At 36.5% G+C, this 13,400-nt stretch overlaps 1 protein-coding gene across 1 annotated transcript in view; it reads left to right on the top strand.

The window, feature by feature from the left end:
* The window catches only part of NALF1 (NALCN channel auxiliary factor 1), a 468,063-nt gene that overhangs the window by 252,629 nt on the left and 202,034 nt on the right, over nucleotides 1-13,400 (top strand). The gene's annotated exons all lie outside the window — the stretch shown is intronic.

Below are 13,400 nucleotides of genomic sequence, written 5' to 3'. Positions count from 1 at the left end.
CTGTCCATCAAGGCTGAAAGTCTGAGGGGTCACTTCTGCTCTGAACCTTGCACAGGCATTTCTGCCAAGTTAAAGTGAGTCAAAAGGGAAATAAAATCCTGACCTCCAGGATGTGCTACTTGCTTCTTATAGATGACAAGTTAGGTTTTCTACCTGTGGAACTGAAGAACCTTAATTAGGAAGGCAGGAGGGTTAGTTTATTTCTTCTCTCCCTTCAACGTATGCCCTAAGTACTGAGTTGCAGGTATTCAGGTATTGTTTGGAATGGTTTCCTGTCTGTTTTTAACCAGAAATTTCACCTTGGACTTGGACGATAAAGAAACTGCTGGATACAGTCCCACGTAAAATATCTGGGAATATAATAATAAAATTAATGTGAAAAAATGTCATATGGAAAAGTTAATATTTCTGACTATGAGCAACCCTAGTTTCTGACTATTAACAGCTATTTTTATTATATTCTGTCTAGAATCAAATCGTAGGTCATAGGTCATATCAAAAGCAGCTCCAGGCCAGACAGAGAATTGTGCTAAGAATTGCCTTGCTAAGAGATCTCTGATAACATGTAATACAGGGCTTGGGGACATACTTCTAAATGCACATCTTAAATCACAGTCAGTGGAAAAATAGTTATTCAGTAAGCACTACAAGCCTGCAATGGTCTTTTAATGTATTTTAATTTTAAAGAACCTTAATATGATAAGCTTAGACATTTTCATAATCCTATACTAAATTTCTAACATACCTATATTTCTTAAAGTATGTGGTGAGGATTCATATGTTTAGATTAATCAAATCTTGCTGTGTTTGTTGAGAAAATGAGGCCTGTGCAAAATCCTTTTCACTTTCCTTGACTTTCTTCCCCCATTGATATTAGAACCCACTGCCAATTTTAGTCAAATCTGATAAAAGATTAAGTGCCTCAAAGGCAGTATGTTACACAAGTGCTATGCAAGTCAGTGGATAGGAGGGAGCATTCCTACTGAATACCTCCATGGATGGGGAGATGGAAAGTGAGCTTAGCAGATCCCTGACCTCAAATAAGTTAGAGAGTGGTCCCGAAGCCATTGCACATGTTGCTGCTGGTCTAGCTCTAGTCAGGGGTTAAAAGAGGGAGGTGTATATGTAGTGATATCTTTCTGGTGGACATGGAGTAAACTGGAGAGGGGATATATGAAGAAATTACTGACTTGGGGTGCAAAAATCTAGTGGGATGGTAAAAGAGCATGGAGATATTATGGACGTATCACAAGATATTGGATATAAATCCAAAAGAAAACAAGCTTAATTGGTTCCTGTGTATAGAAAACAAAACAAAAAAATTACATATCCAGTGGAATAAATTGCTGTGAGTTCCAGTGATACATCACATTTAGAAACAGACCCCAGTTTGCTTAAATTATGTTTGATGAATGTTTTTGTTGTCCACAGAATGGACAGGCTGATAAAAGTTAATGTCAGAAGATTAAATGTCTCAGGAATATAATTACATTTATTAAGTGATATTATTAGCTAAAATTCAGCTAGTGGTAGGTATTATATTATTCTACTTATATATCTAATGTCATCAAAAAACATGATTAAATAGAGTTACCTCATTCATTCCTGCTTGAGGCCTCAGATAGTATCCATTAGAAGTGGAGGGCAGTAATCTTAAAATATAAGGAGTGTTTTGTGAGGTTTCTGTATTGTAACTATTGGAATGAGATCTCAAAAACCTAATATTCAGGAAACGTGCTTTGTCCTCCTTTGCTATAGTGGACTTGGTTGACCAAGAGCATGTCAGCAGTTAGTACTCTACACCCTGAAAATATTTTAGTGTCCTCCGTGACACAAACTTCAACTTAAGTACACCCTGATTTCATGTCCCTCTATCTATTACGTGTGATCCCAGCCAAAAAAAAAAGGAATCCATGCTGGTCCAAACACTGCATAAGAGCTGGCAGTTATTCGGCCAATTAGAATCAGCTACATGATATGTGGAAAATATGTGACACCTCCAGGTGTCCTCATTAGCCCAGCACTATACCTTTAGTTGCAGAAGGCAGGAGAGGAAAGACCATTATGAGAACAAAATAAGACATTTCTTCTTCAATACAGGCACATGTAGTACTGATTCAAGGTCAGTCAATCCATCTAATTGTAGTGATGGTCTTCCAGGAGCTAATGTTCAATTGAATAATACAAATTCAAAGCCTTATGTAGTTCTAGTTTAATCTAAACCATGTCACTCAGATGCAACTGTTGTACTGTGATGGAGTGGACCACCCTAGCTGTTAACAATATTCTTGGATACAGCCGATTTGTGAGCAGCAGTGTATGTATTTTCTTTGCCTGTTTCACGATTTTGGGGTTGCATTGAATATTTCTGTGGAAGTTTAGCTCTACTGGAGTTAACTTTCAAGTGTTATGCAAGAGGAATGTATAAGTTTAGAGTTTTATAATCTATGTTATAGATCTCTTTATTGTTTAGTTGATGTATATATACATAGGCTTTCAATACATAAGTGTATGCCATCATCTGCTCAGATGGGTATTCTCTTTTATAGAAATGTCATTGACTGCTGTTTAATTTCACTGTCAGGATCGTTTGCCATTTAATTTCACTGTCACAAACAAACTGTACATGCCAGCTTTCTCCTTTTAGGTGTTAAACAGCATAATGTTTCATGATGTTTTTATCCCTAGGCTTATTTTCCAGCAAAACTTCAGAGAAATTAAAAATATCAACCTTGACCTGTCTCTCCAGTTCACTATGTTTTAATGGTTATTGTTTCTTGTTGTTGGATTCTTTTTGTATTTTTTGCTATGTTTTGGTTTTGTGTGTTTGTTGCTTTTTGTTTGTTTGTTTGTGGGGTTTTTTTGTTGGGAAGGTGAGATTAGGCTTGGTTTTGTGTGTTTGTTTTTCAGTCAGATGATCCTTTTAACCCTACTATAGAGGTGGAATGTGGTTGGGAAACACTAACACGTACCTGACTCCCTGCAATTGTTATCAACCACTTCTTTTCAACAGAGCGATTGCATTTTTAACCTCTGTTAGAGGATTGGTAATAACCTAAGACTTATGATGAAGCCTTGAATAAGGACATACTTGTTTCATTTGCAAATGTTTTTTTTTCCTCTCTGCACAGGGAAACCAGTTAACTTTGAGAAAAACTACAGTAAATAGGACTTTAAAATTTCAGTTACAGCTTTCTGTATGCTAAGTACTTTTTTTCCTGAAAACCAATGGAGAAATGTCTAGGCACAAAAGCTTAGCAAAATGCATGCCTATTAAAATGTAGGCATATGATAACAAAGAATAAAAGAGCCTTTCATTAAAAGATGGCCAGTTAAGATATCTTAAGCTTTATGAAATGCCATGAGATGTTTCGTATGGGTTTTTATGCTCTGTGCCACAAAGAACATTGACTAACTTGTGTTATTCCTTTTCTAAAGGCCAAAACAAAGCACTTTAGGAATATGTTCTCCTGCTTTGTCCTAACTATTTCTCCTACTCATTATAGCTTTTTGCTCATTTCATTGTGGTAATAAAGAAAAGCTCTTACTTCACTGAAATGGAAAATAAGCAAATATGAAGGCAGCTTCCTAATTTCGTTATAACCATAAGACCTATCCAGTCTTTGAATAACAGTTTTACTTGCTCACTAAAACCATAAATTAGTTACCTGGAGATGTTCTACCAAATATGCCCCAGAAGCTCTTCAGGGTAATTTTGTCTTGCAGTCTTGCTGCATGTCCAAATTTTGAATGCACCTATCCTGTTCAAAGTAAATTAATCAGCTTTAAAATGTCATAGAAAAAGATAGCTCATTAGGTATATATTTTCTTTTTAGGTTTCAGATACATGATTTAAGCACTTCCAATTTGTTTCTGAATATGATTCAGCTGGTGATTTAGAAGGGAATAATGAAATACCACTATGCCAATGAGACAAGGGGAAAAAAAAGGATCGGTGTCTCAAAATAAGACCTTTAATAACTATTAAATAGATTTTGGTCTTAAATAACAGAGAGAAAATTGATTATTTTCAGTATGATTTTAGTTCCAGATTTTCCAACATTTATATTTGATAAACTTAATAATTTTTAAAATCTTCGATAGTATCTTGAAGGAACTGACAGACTAGCAAACCAGTTTCAAAATAGGGGACCGTAAGGAGGCAAATTTAAAATTAATTTGATGAGCATTCAATTAAAATATTGAATCTACAAATCAAATGGATTAAGAAATATTATTAGCTTATTTAGATGCATTTAAAAATAAAACTTCCAAAGCTCTACACATCATAACTTTTAACGCTACCATGGAAATAACCTCTTAATTTTTTCTAAAGTGTTTAGCCAGGTCAAAACATTGGCAAGTATTTTTAAATAACAAAGAAAAAGAAACAAACACATGTTTTGAATTCAGGGCTCTAAGTCACTTTAACTAATTTTGAAATAATACGTTAAATCTGGTTACCAGTGCCTTAATGACATTATTTAGTTATAGATTTACTGGTGTTTCAATCATGCCTCAGTTCAACTATGAGAGCCTGTTTTGTCCATAGGGGACCGTGACGATTCTGTGGAAGTACTTTCAGTCTAGTGATGCCATGAAAAACAGATGTCAGATGATTTTCATTTGTTTTATAAGCTTCAGTCATTGCATAGGGAATATTTACAAGCATCAGCCTCAGTGATTCTTCACACCTCAGTGACTTTCCAATTGGAATGTTGTGATCCCAAGAGGAACAACACACGTGTGTATATATATATATATATATATATATATATATATATATATATATATATATAAAATTTTTTTTCACTTGGCATGTATTGAAACTCAGCCTGTAAATCCAAAAGTGAACTCGATTCTTTCATTTTTATACATAAAACTATTAGCAATTATTGTTCTAGCTTCATTCATTTATACCAGAGCAGTTAATTTTTATTTGGATCATACAGCTGAAATGATCATAGAATCATAGAATAACATGTTGGAAGGGACCTCAAGGATCATTTGGTCCAACCTTTCTAGGTACTGCTATACTTTATATGAGATGGCTCAGCACCCTGTCAAGCTGAGACTTAAAACTGTCCAATGTAGAGGAATCTACCACTTCCCTTGGGAGACTATTCTAATGTTTGACTGTCCTCATGGTGAAAAATTTACCTCTTGTGTCCAATCAGAATCTTCCCAGGAGAAGCTTGTGCCCAAATGATGTTGTTATCTAAAGTAATCTGTTTCCTTATCATTCTTCACTGCTGCTGCAATAACTGGAACAGCGAAAATACTCCTACACTAATGAGGCTGACATTTAATCATGATGTTGTAAACTTAGTTCGAAGAAATCCATGATTCTTAATTTGCAGGTGTTTCCTGACTAATATTACTAGAATGAGCTGTGTAATACTGAGGAATTTTGATGCAGAAAGGTAATATAGACAAGGATCAAATGAATTAACAATTCTACAAATGCATATGATACAGAAAATTCTTGTCTCATTTCTTTATAAACGCTTCATTGTTACCAAGAGTATTAAAAAGCCAGAAATTAAAATAGCAGTTCTTGCTTTTGCTGTGAAAAAAAAGATACAACCTTGAGGATAAGTAAGTCTCAGATTTCACAGAATCACAGAAAGGTTTGGTTCGGAAGGGAGACTTTTGCTTGACTAAGAAGTGTAATTTTTTGCATAGTCACTTCTTTGCAACATAATGTGTGTATTTCTTAAACACATTTCTTATTAAATTATAGTTTAGCATTAAAAAAGAATAATCTAGCCGTGTAACTATCAAATTAAGAAGCTGAGCTTCACTGGTCTTGTCTGAAAGTAGAAATATAGTAGAGAAGGAAATACCTCTGTGAGCAGAATACATCAAAAAGCTTAGAGTGCTTCTTTTCTGAGAGTCATCACATATGGAATGCTTATAAGGCTGCTAGGTATTTTGTTATGAAGTAATAGATACATTAATAAATAGTTGACATTTCAAATAATGCCCATAAAAAAACCCAAACTTTTTTGTTGGTTGATTTTATTTGTTTCTTTGTCTGGTTTTGCTTTTGGGTTCTTTTTTTTAGTAAAATACATGTGTAAGCTGGGGTGAGATATTTCTAATTGACAAGAGAATAACTATTCTGCTGTGAAACAGGTGGCGAGTATATGTTGTACCTATTTTGTATCTACTGATTGTCCATTCCAGATTTGAACACCATTGATGTAAAAGAAAACTGAGGAGTATGAGCAGGATGGAAGATAAAGAATGAAGCAAAAAATTGTTTAAAGTTAATATTGTAAGCTTGGCCTGACTAGAAAGATAAATCAAGTAGAACTGTTGCATTTCTTTCATACTTATACCTTCTTCTTCTGCCCATTGCTTCTCCATCAAATCCAGCAAGATCTCTGTTATCTGTGTTTGTGTACCATTATTTGTTTCAAAGCTGTGTTCTGAAAATGCAAATCTGACAGCTTCTATATGAGAAGTTTCAGCCCACTTCAGTAGTAAAATACAGCAAACCACACTTGTTTTCTGGAATAACTTCCATCTCTTGTCTTCAGAATCTGTCAAACAATTAGAGGTAAAATGAAAAGGAAACTCAAAAATTAACCTAGAGCTACATTTCAATGCTGAATGCCTCCTACACTCAAATCACAGAGACATTCTCCAGAAAAGTTATTTTAGATATTTTAAAAATGTTTGTCTTTCTGTGTTCCCTACTTGTCATATCCTAGCTTATGTGCTTGTCCTGACAAACGGTCTGACACATCCACTGGAATATTGCAAGAATTCTTGAGTAGAGTTAGATGCCTACAATATACATGACTGTGTCTGAGCTAATTCTATAAAATCCATTAGTAGTCACCATAGAGAAGTAGGCACTACTTGAGTTCAAGTCATCTGCCTTGCCTGATCAGATATGATGTGATTTTTTCTCTTCAGTGTCTACAAATTAAGTGTCAACAACTAACATAGAGGTCTTAAGCTATTTTGTACAGGTGATATTTATTCCAGCTGTCTATTTTAGGGTGCTAAAGTGCCAAAGTTTTCTGAATACCAGCAGGGATGACAGGAAAATAAGGAAAAAAGAATATGCAGAGGAAAAGAAGAATAAAACCTTGGGTAGAATATTGCTGTTAAAAGGAATGTTAACTTCTGATAATTTTGCTCAATTCACTTGTTTTTTTCTTCATTGGAGTAGCAATTTATGCATGTGTCTAATATCTTATAAAGAGTGCTTCTTGAATAGTGTAAGTGATAAACAATAGTTTTAGAAATACACAAGGTCCAAGGAAAATCAGATTAAATTACCTGCTTTGCTAGGGTTTACATGTCTGGAAACTGAAATCAGCCAGCTGCTCCCATAACTCTGGTACCTGATGCGGGCAAAGAGCTGCGCTGTGGAGGCATGCTAAATAGGCTGTTAATTTGCATAAATAAGTTGAAGAATAGATGTGTCACCTCGGGATTGTTTGCATGAAGTTATATTAATTTTGCTGAAATTTTGCTTGTAACTAAGGTTCACCTTGTGCTGGCAGTGCCTAAGGCACAGTCTAGAAAGTGGGAGGAATTGTTTTTGTCATTGCACCCTGTCGGCGGTATTGCTTTACACCTCCTACCTGGCAGCCTGCCAGATGCCTACTGAATCAACCATGATGTGCTGCTTCTTGCTCCCTCTAATGTTCTTGCGCAGAGGCTGCAGACTAGTTTAACTTCCCAGTTAGGACTGAAACATCTAATCTCTGCAGTAGACAAGACTGGTGAATTATTTGCATCATGTTACTTATCAGCTATTTGAAATGTTTCTTTATTTAGTTTAAGCATCTCATATAAACAAAGCCAGAAAGATTGGTGTTAAATGCAAGCTTTAACTCTACCTGCTGCCTTTTGTCTTTCAGCATTCAAAAATATTTACCCTGGGTTCAGTGTCCACTATGCTCCTAGTTGAGGAAGGGGAAAAGTAGACGGTGAAGCTTTAAGCTGTTGTGTGGCAAAAAAGTTCTTTCACAAAAGTAATTGTGACAGGCAAAAAACCCCAAACATTTTAATGAAGGCTTGCCTCTGGAAGAAGTAGGCTTTGATTAGATCAAGTGGTTACCATCTTTTGAATACAGAAATATTTCAAATGGAGGAAGCACTAGTAGAGCCTGGGTGCTTACACAATGTCCTTTTCTGCTTGGCATGCACAAGAAAGATTTTCTGTGCTTGTGCAAAACATGGCTTGCTTACCCACAGCGTAAAGTGTGGAGAGGATGAGACAGTTTCTGGAAAGAAAGACTGAAGTAGTTAACTGCAAATTGTGTAGTAGGAAATCCAGCTCTGATCGGTTCTCCAGAGCTCTGGAGCTCTGAAGCTCTGAAGCTGGACAGCAGGGGAGCTCCAGGTGGTGGTCTCCAGGGGTATCTTGGACTGAGTCCAGCCTCCCAATACTCAGCAAACTCTGAAGCAGATGACAGTGCTTGATTTCCACAGAGCTTTAGTGTCTTGGAGAAAGGAATCCTTCCATTCAAATGTGTACCTTTTATCTGTGTTTTCCGCAAACCCAATGAACACACGAATGCTTTCACAGCAGCAGAATCCCTTCCTTCCAAAACAAAAATTGGGATGTTCATGTAATTCCTTGTTTATAGATGGCAAATGAGAGCTAAAGAAATAAACTGCTTTCCCCAAATAATAGAGTATATGTTGCTAATTTTGATCACTTTAGGGGTATATGTATATTGATTTTTGAGATCAAAAAAGAAAAATTACAGTAAGCAAAAATGGTATTTTTTAAACATAAATTTGTAGCAACAAAAAAATCTACAAATAATGTAGAAACCATTTAACACAGCAGTCTTAACAAGAACTGAGACAGATACAGAAAAATAGAAGTTACAAAGAATTTATCTTTCAGATTTCAAAATAAGAACAATGTCCCAAAACCTCTGAGGTTACTTTTGATCACTAATGTCATCAAGCTCAAGCTTGCCAGTACTTTCAGTTAATTATAACATTCCACAGATCTCAATTTGCACACCAATTTCTGATTTCATCTGACAGTTCTTTTCATCCCTGCAAAAACTCTGCCCAAGAACTGTTTTCATTCAGTATTAATCAGATGCAAGGTTCTGAATCTTCCCTGTGCCTACAGCTCTGTGCTTGATGAACTTTTCCCTGGATTCAGAGAATCACAGAATCATTTTGCTTGAAAAAGACATTTAAGGTCATCCGGTCCATCCATTAACGCTGCCAATTCCAATTGCTAAACCATGTCCCTAAGCACCACATCTTTTAAATACCTCCAGGGATGGTGGTTCCACCACCTCCCTGGGCAGACTGTTCCAGAACCCAACAACCCTTTCAGTGAAGAAACTTGTCTTAATATCTAATCTAAACCTCTCATGGCACGACTTGAGGCCATTTCCTCTTAACCTATCTCTTGTTACTTGTGAAAAGAGACCGACACCCATTTTACTTTGCTCATTACACTTAGGTACTTCAGAGCTGGGCCTCTAAATCTGAGCTGGCATTCTAGCATTATTAAAAGTACTTAAAATATGAATGTTTCTCTTTGCCCTGCACATAAGACAGGCACTTAACTATCTCCACAAGAGTATTTTATGTTCTCTTCTTTCAATAGCAGTCAATCATGCATGATAACTTCAAGATTCATATAAAAAGAGACTATAATTGCTACTATGAAAAAATTATCAAATATTCTCCAAAAGTCAGTATCACAGAATCAGAGAATCATAGAATGTTAGGGGCTGGAAGAAACCTCTGGAGATCGATGAGTCCCAACCCCTGCCAGAGCAGGACCACCTAGGACAGGTCATAAAGAAATGCATTCCAGAGAAGGAGACTCCACAACTGCTCTGGGCAGACTGTTCCAGTGCTCTGTCACCCTTACAGTGAAGAAGTTTTTACTGATGTTGAGGTGGAACTTCCTTTGTTCTAGGTTGCGTTCTTTGGCCCTTGTGCTATCACAGGGCACAACTGAAAACTGACTGGCCCCTTCCTTCTTGACACCCACCCTACAGATATTTGTGTACATTAATAAGATCTCCTCTCAGCCTTCTCTTGTTTAGACTAAACAGCCCCAGGTCTCTCAGCCTTTCCTCATAAAACACGTGTTCCAGTCCCTTAATCATCTTCGTAGCCATCCGATGGACCCTTTCAAGTAAACCCCTGTCCCTCTTGAACTGGGTTCCTCTTTGCCCAGCTCTCCAGTCTTGCTGAATGGCTGCAAAAACTTCAGGTGAATCAGCCAGTCCTCCCAGTTTCATACTATCACCAGACTTGCTGAGGATACACTCTGTCCCCTCATCCAGGAAGTTGATGGAGATGTTGAACAGGGCTGGACCCAGCACTGATCCCCAGGGAACTCACTAGCTCACTCCAGCTGGACTCTGCACCATTGATCAGCACTCTCTGGGCTCTATTGTTTAGCCAGTTCTCAATCCATCTGACTGTCCACTCTTCTACCCCAGACTTCCTGAGCTTGCTCATAAGGATGTTATGGGAGACAGTGTCAAAAGCCTTGCTAAGGTCAAAGTATACAACATCCACTGTTCTCCCTGCATCTACCCATTCTGTCACAACATCATAGAAGGCTATCAGATTAGTCAAACATTATTCCCCCTTGGTAAATCTATGCTGACTACTCCTAATAACCTTCTTATCTTCCATGTGCTTAGAGATGACCTCCAGAATGAGCTGCTCCATTTTTCCAGGGAGGTGAGGCTGACTGGTCTGTAGTTTCCTGGATCATCCTTCTTGCCTTTTTGAAGATCGGAGTGACATTTGCTTTCCTCTAGTCCTCTGGCACCTCTCCTGTTTTCCATTATCTTTAAAAAATTATGGAGAGTGGTAGAAAAACATCATAAGCCAGCTCTCTCAGCACTCATGGGTGCATCCCATTGGGACCATGGATTTATGTATATTCAGTTTATCTAACTGATCTCTAACCCAAACCTCACTGACCAGTGGAGAGTTTTCCCTCCTCCAGGCTTTGTCTCTCATTATATAAAAATGCAGTTGTCATTCAGTGCAATGGCACTCAATCAACTTTTAAATTATTTTAATACATATTTTTATTGGTTATAAGCAAAAGAGTGCAAGAGAATACCAAGATTGTACCTGAGGATGTTTAGATTAACAGTACAGGTAGCGTAACAAGCATATCCAATTATATGAGGCCAGATTTCCTCTTCTTGACAAGGGAAAAAAGTGTTAGGCACAAATAAAACAAGAAATCTAAACCAGGCATGTTTTTAAGCATAGGGTGCTTGCATACAAAGAGGAACACAAAGCTAAAACTTTAGTTTCCTGCAGACATCCCTCATTAGCAGAGTTGTGAAGTAGCATCTCTCAGGAAACTAACAAATTTCACAGCCGTTCTGTGGAGTCACAAACTAGAAGACAGAGGACCACTATGGTCCTGCATGCAGGCAGAGCCCACAGGACTTTACTCAATCCATTTCTGTCAGAGTGAGTGATTGTGCATTGGAAACCAAACTGAAGTAAAGAAATTCCCAAGAATTCAAAAATCTCATTGACTGTCTTTATCAAAAGTTTAAGGAACCTTCAAAAATTTTACCAAAGTTTTATCATGATTCAAAAAACTCTGCTTTTTCAATCCTCTGTAAGAGTCTACCCAACTTTCACTTTCAAGCATTGGGTCTGGTTGCATTAATTTATAAGACAAGTGTGATTAATTAACTAATTTCAATGTGATATAGATTTTGGGGTGAAAGTTGCTGAATGCACGTTAATGGCATGTTTACAGTCCATTCCTCATTCTGCATCCTGGTTTCTGAACTGACTCCAATTGTTTTTCATTATTGTTTTTGAACTGCTAGCAAAATGAGCTTAGTACCACTAAAAATAAATTGATAAAATAACTGATCCATGCCTAATAAATGTTTCCCTTATTTCAGGTGTCCACAGACTGTGACAGTCTTTTTGCTAATAGTGCCACACTATAATCTATGTTCCATTAATTATCCTCATGACTATACATTATGTGTAATTAAGTTGGCTATCTGAAAAGCAAACTTAGACAAATATGAGCTGGAAAGCAAAGCCATATAAATTTATATTCTGGTTACATAGCAACTGCATCCCTAATTTGAAAACACCTATGGATATGGTGTTGACTCTCTTAACCTAATTGGTCAGTTCTGTTATCTCATTGAAAAGAAAAGAAATATCAAAGAAGATCAGCAAGCTGTATTTTCCATTATCTATATTTCCTGGCATAAATTGTATCATCCTTTTTCAGAATCATGAACTAATGACCTAGTTAACCTGGTTTAGAAGGGGTTACCTCTGTTAAACTGTTTGTGTCACACTAGTCACGTCCTGCCACTAAAAAGTGATGTTTCCACATCACACAAGCTATCAAAGCCTAAGAGTGAACTTAATCTAGAGACCTCTTCCATTTTATAGTTAGGTTAATGACATATTTCCAAAATTTCAGAATTAAAACTGGCATTAAGTAAACATTAATTCCTCCAGAAAGCTAGAAGATAATACTGGGCAATAAATTTATAAATATCACTCTCAATTTAATCAAAGAGCATTAGCAGTATTTAATAAGGATCTTGAAAGTAAATGCAGTATCATACAATGGAAGAAAAAGAGAGAAATTCAATAACAGAATCATATAACCTGGGAAGAAGTTATCTGGAGCAATGGAATATTTCAAACATGCTCTGAACATATGTCAGTTTTGCTCACAGCATAACACCTAATTAGAAGGGAACTCACTGTCATATGAAAACTAGTAATAGTACCTTGTTTAATTGACATTTTTTCACAGTGGAATTTTTTTTTTTGTTAGTATTCTGTTGCTGCTGTTCCTTGTTTTCATATTTTGTACTCTGTTGTATTTCTGAGATCAGAGCCTGCAGAATACAAGGACAAATGAAATTCTGTGAATGGAAATCCCATGGCACTGTTGCAACTCTTAAAACTCGGACTTCCCTGACAAGATCATTAAATAAAACAGACATTTATGGAACACCAAGCTGATATACAAAAGCAAGCAAAAAGAAAGTAAAACCAACAAAGTTCATTATTTCTGTCTCTTCATTTTTATTATTTAGATAATTAACACTATGGCATTTCTTCTGTTAGTTGGAACAAGCACAGTAACTTCAGTTAGCCTTCAGGGATACTCTCTGGAGGAAGGAATGTTTTGGCATTCCTACACAGTTGTCTACTCCTTCACACTTGCTGTTAATAACTTCCACTTCATTCTATTTCTGGTAATATGATGGATACTGGTAACAGTTGTGGTTGGAAAAGGCTCTAGAAATCACTCCTTGTTTAGCATATAGACTTCATTGAGGTGATGGAAAATTTAAAGCCAACTGTGCAATCTTGTTCTAGTGTTGATTTATCTTCTCTTCATTGATTTTAAGATTCAT

Source organism: Apus apus, chromosome 1 (genome assembly GCF_020740795.1).
Source record: "Apus apus isolate bApuApu2 chromosome 1, bApuApu2.pri.cur, whole genome shotgun sequence".
Taxonomy (NCBI): domain Eukaryota; kingdom Metazoa; phylum Chordata; class Aves; order Apodiformes; family Apodidae; genus Apus; species Apus apus.
This window is presented reverse-complemented; position numbering and strand designations above follow the sequence as displayed.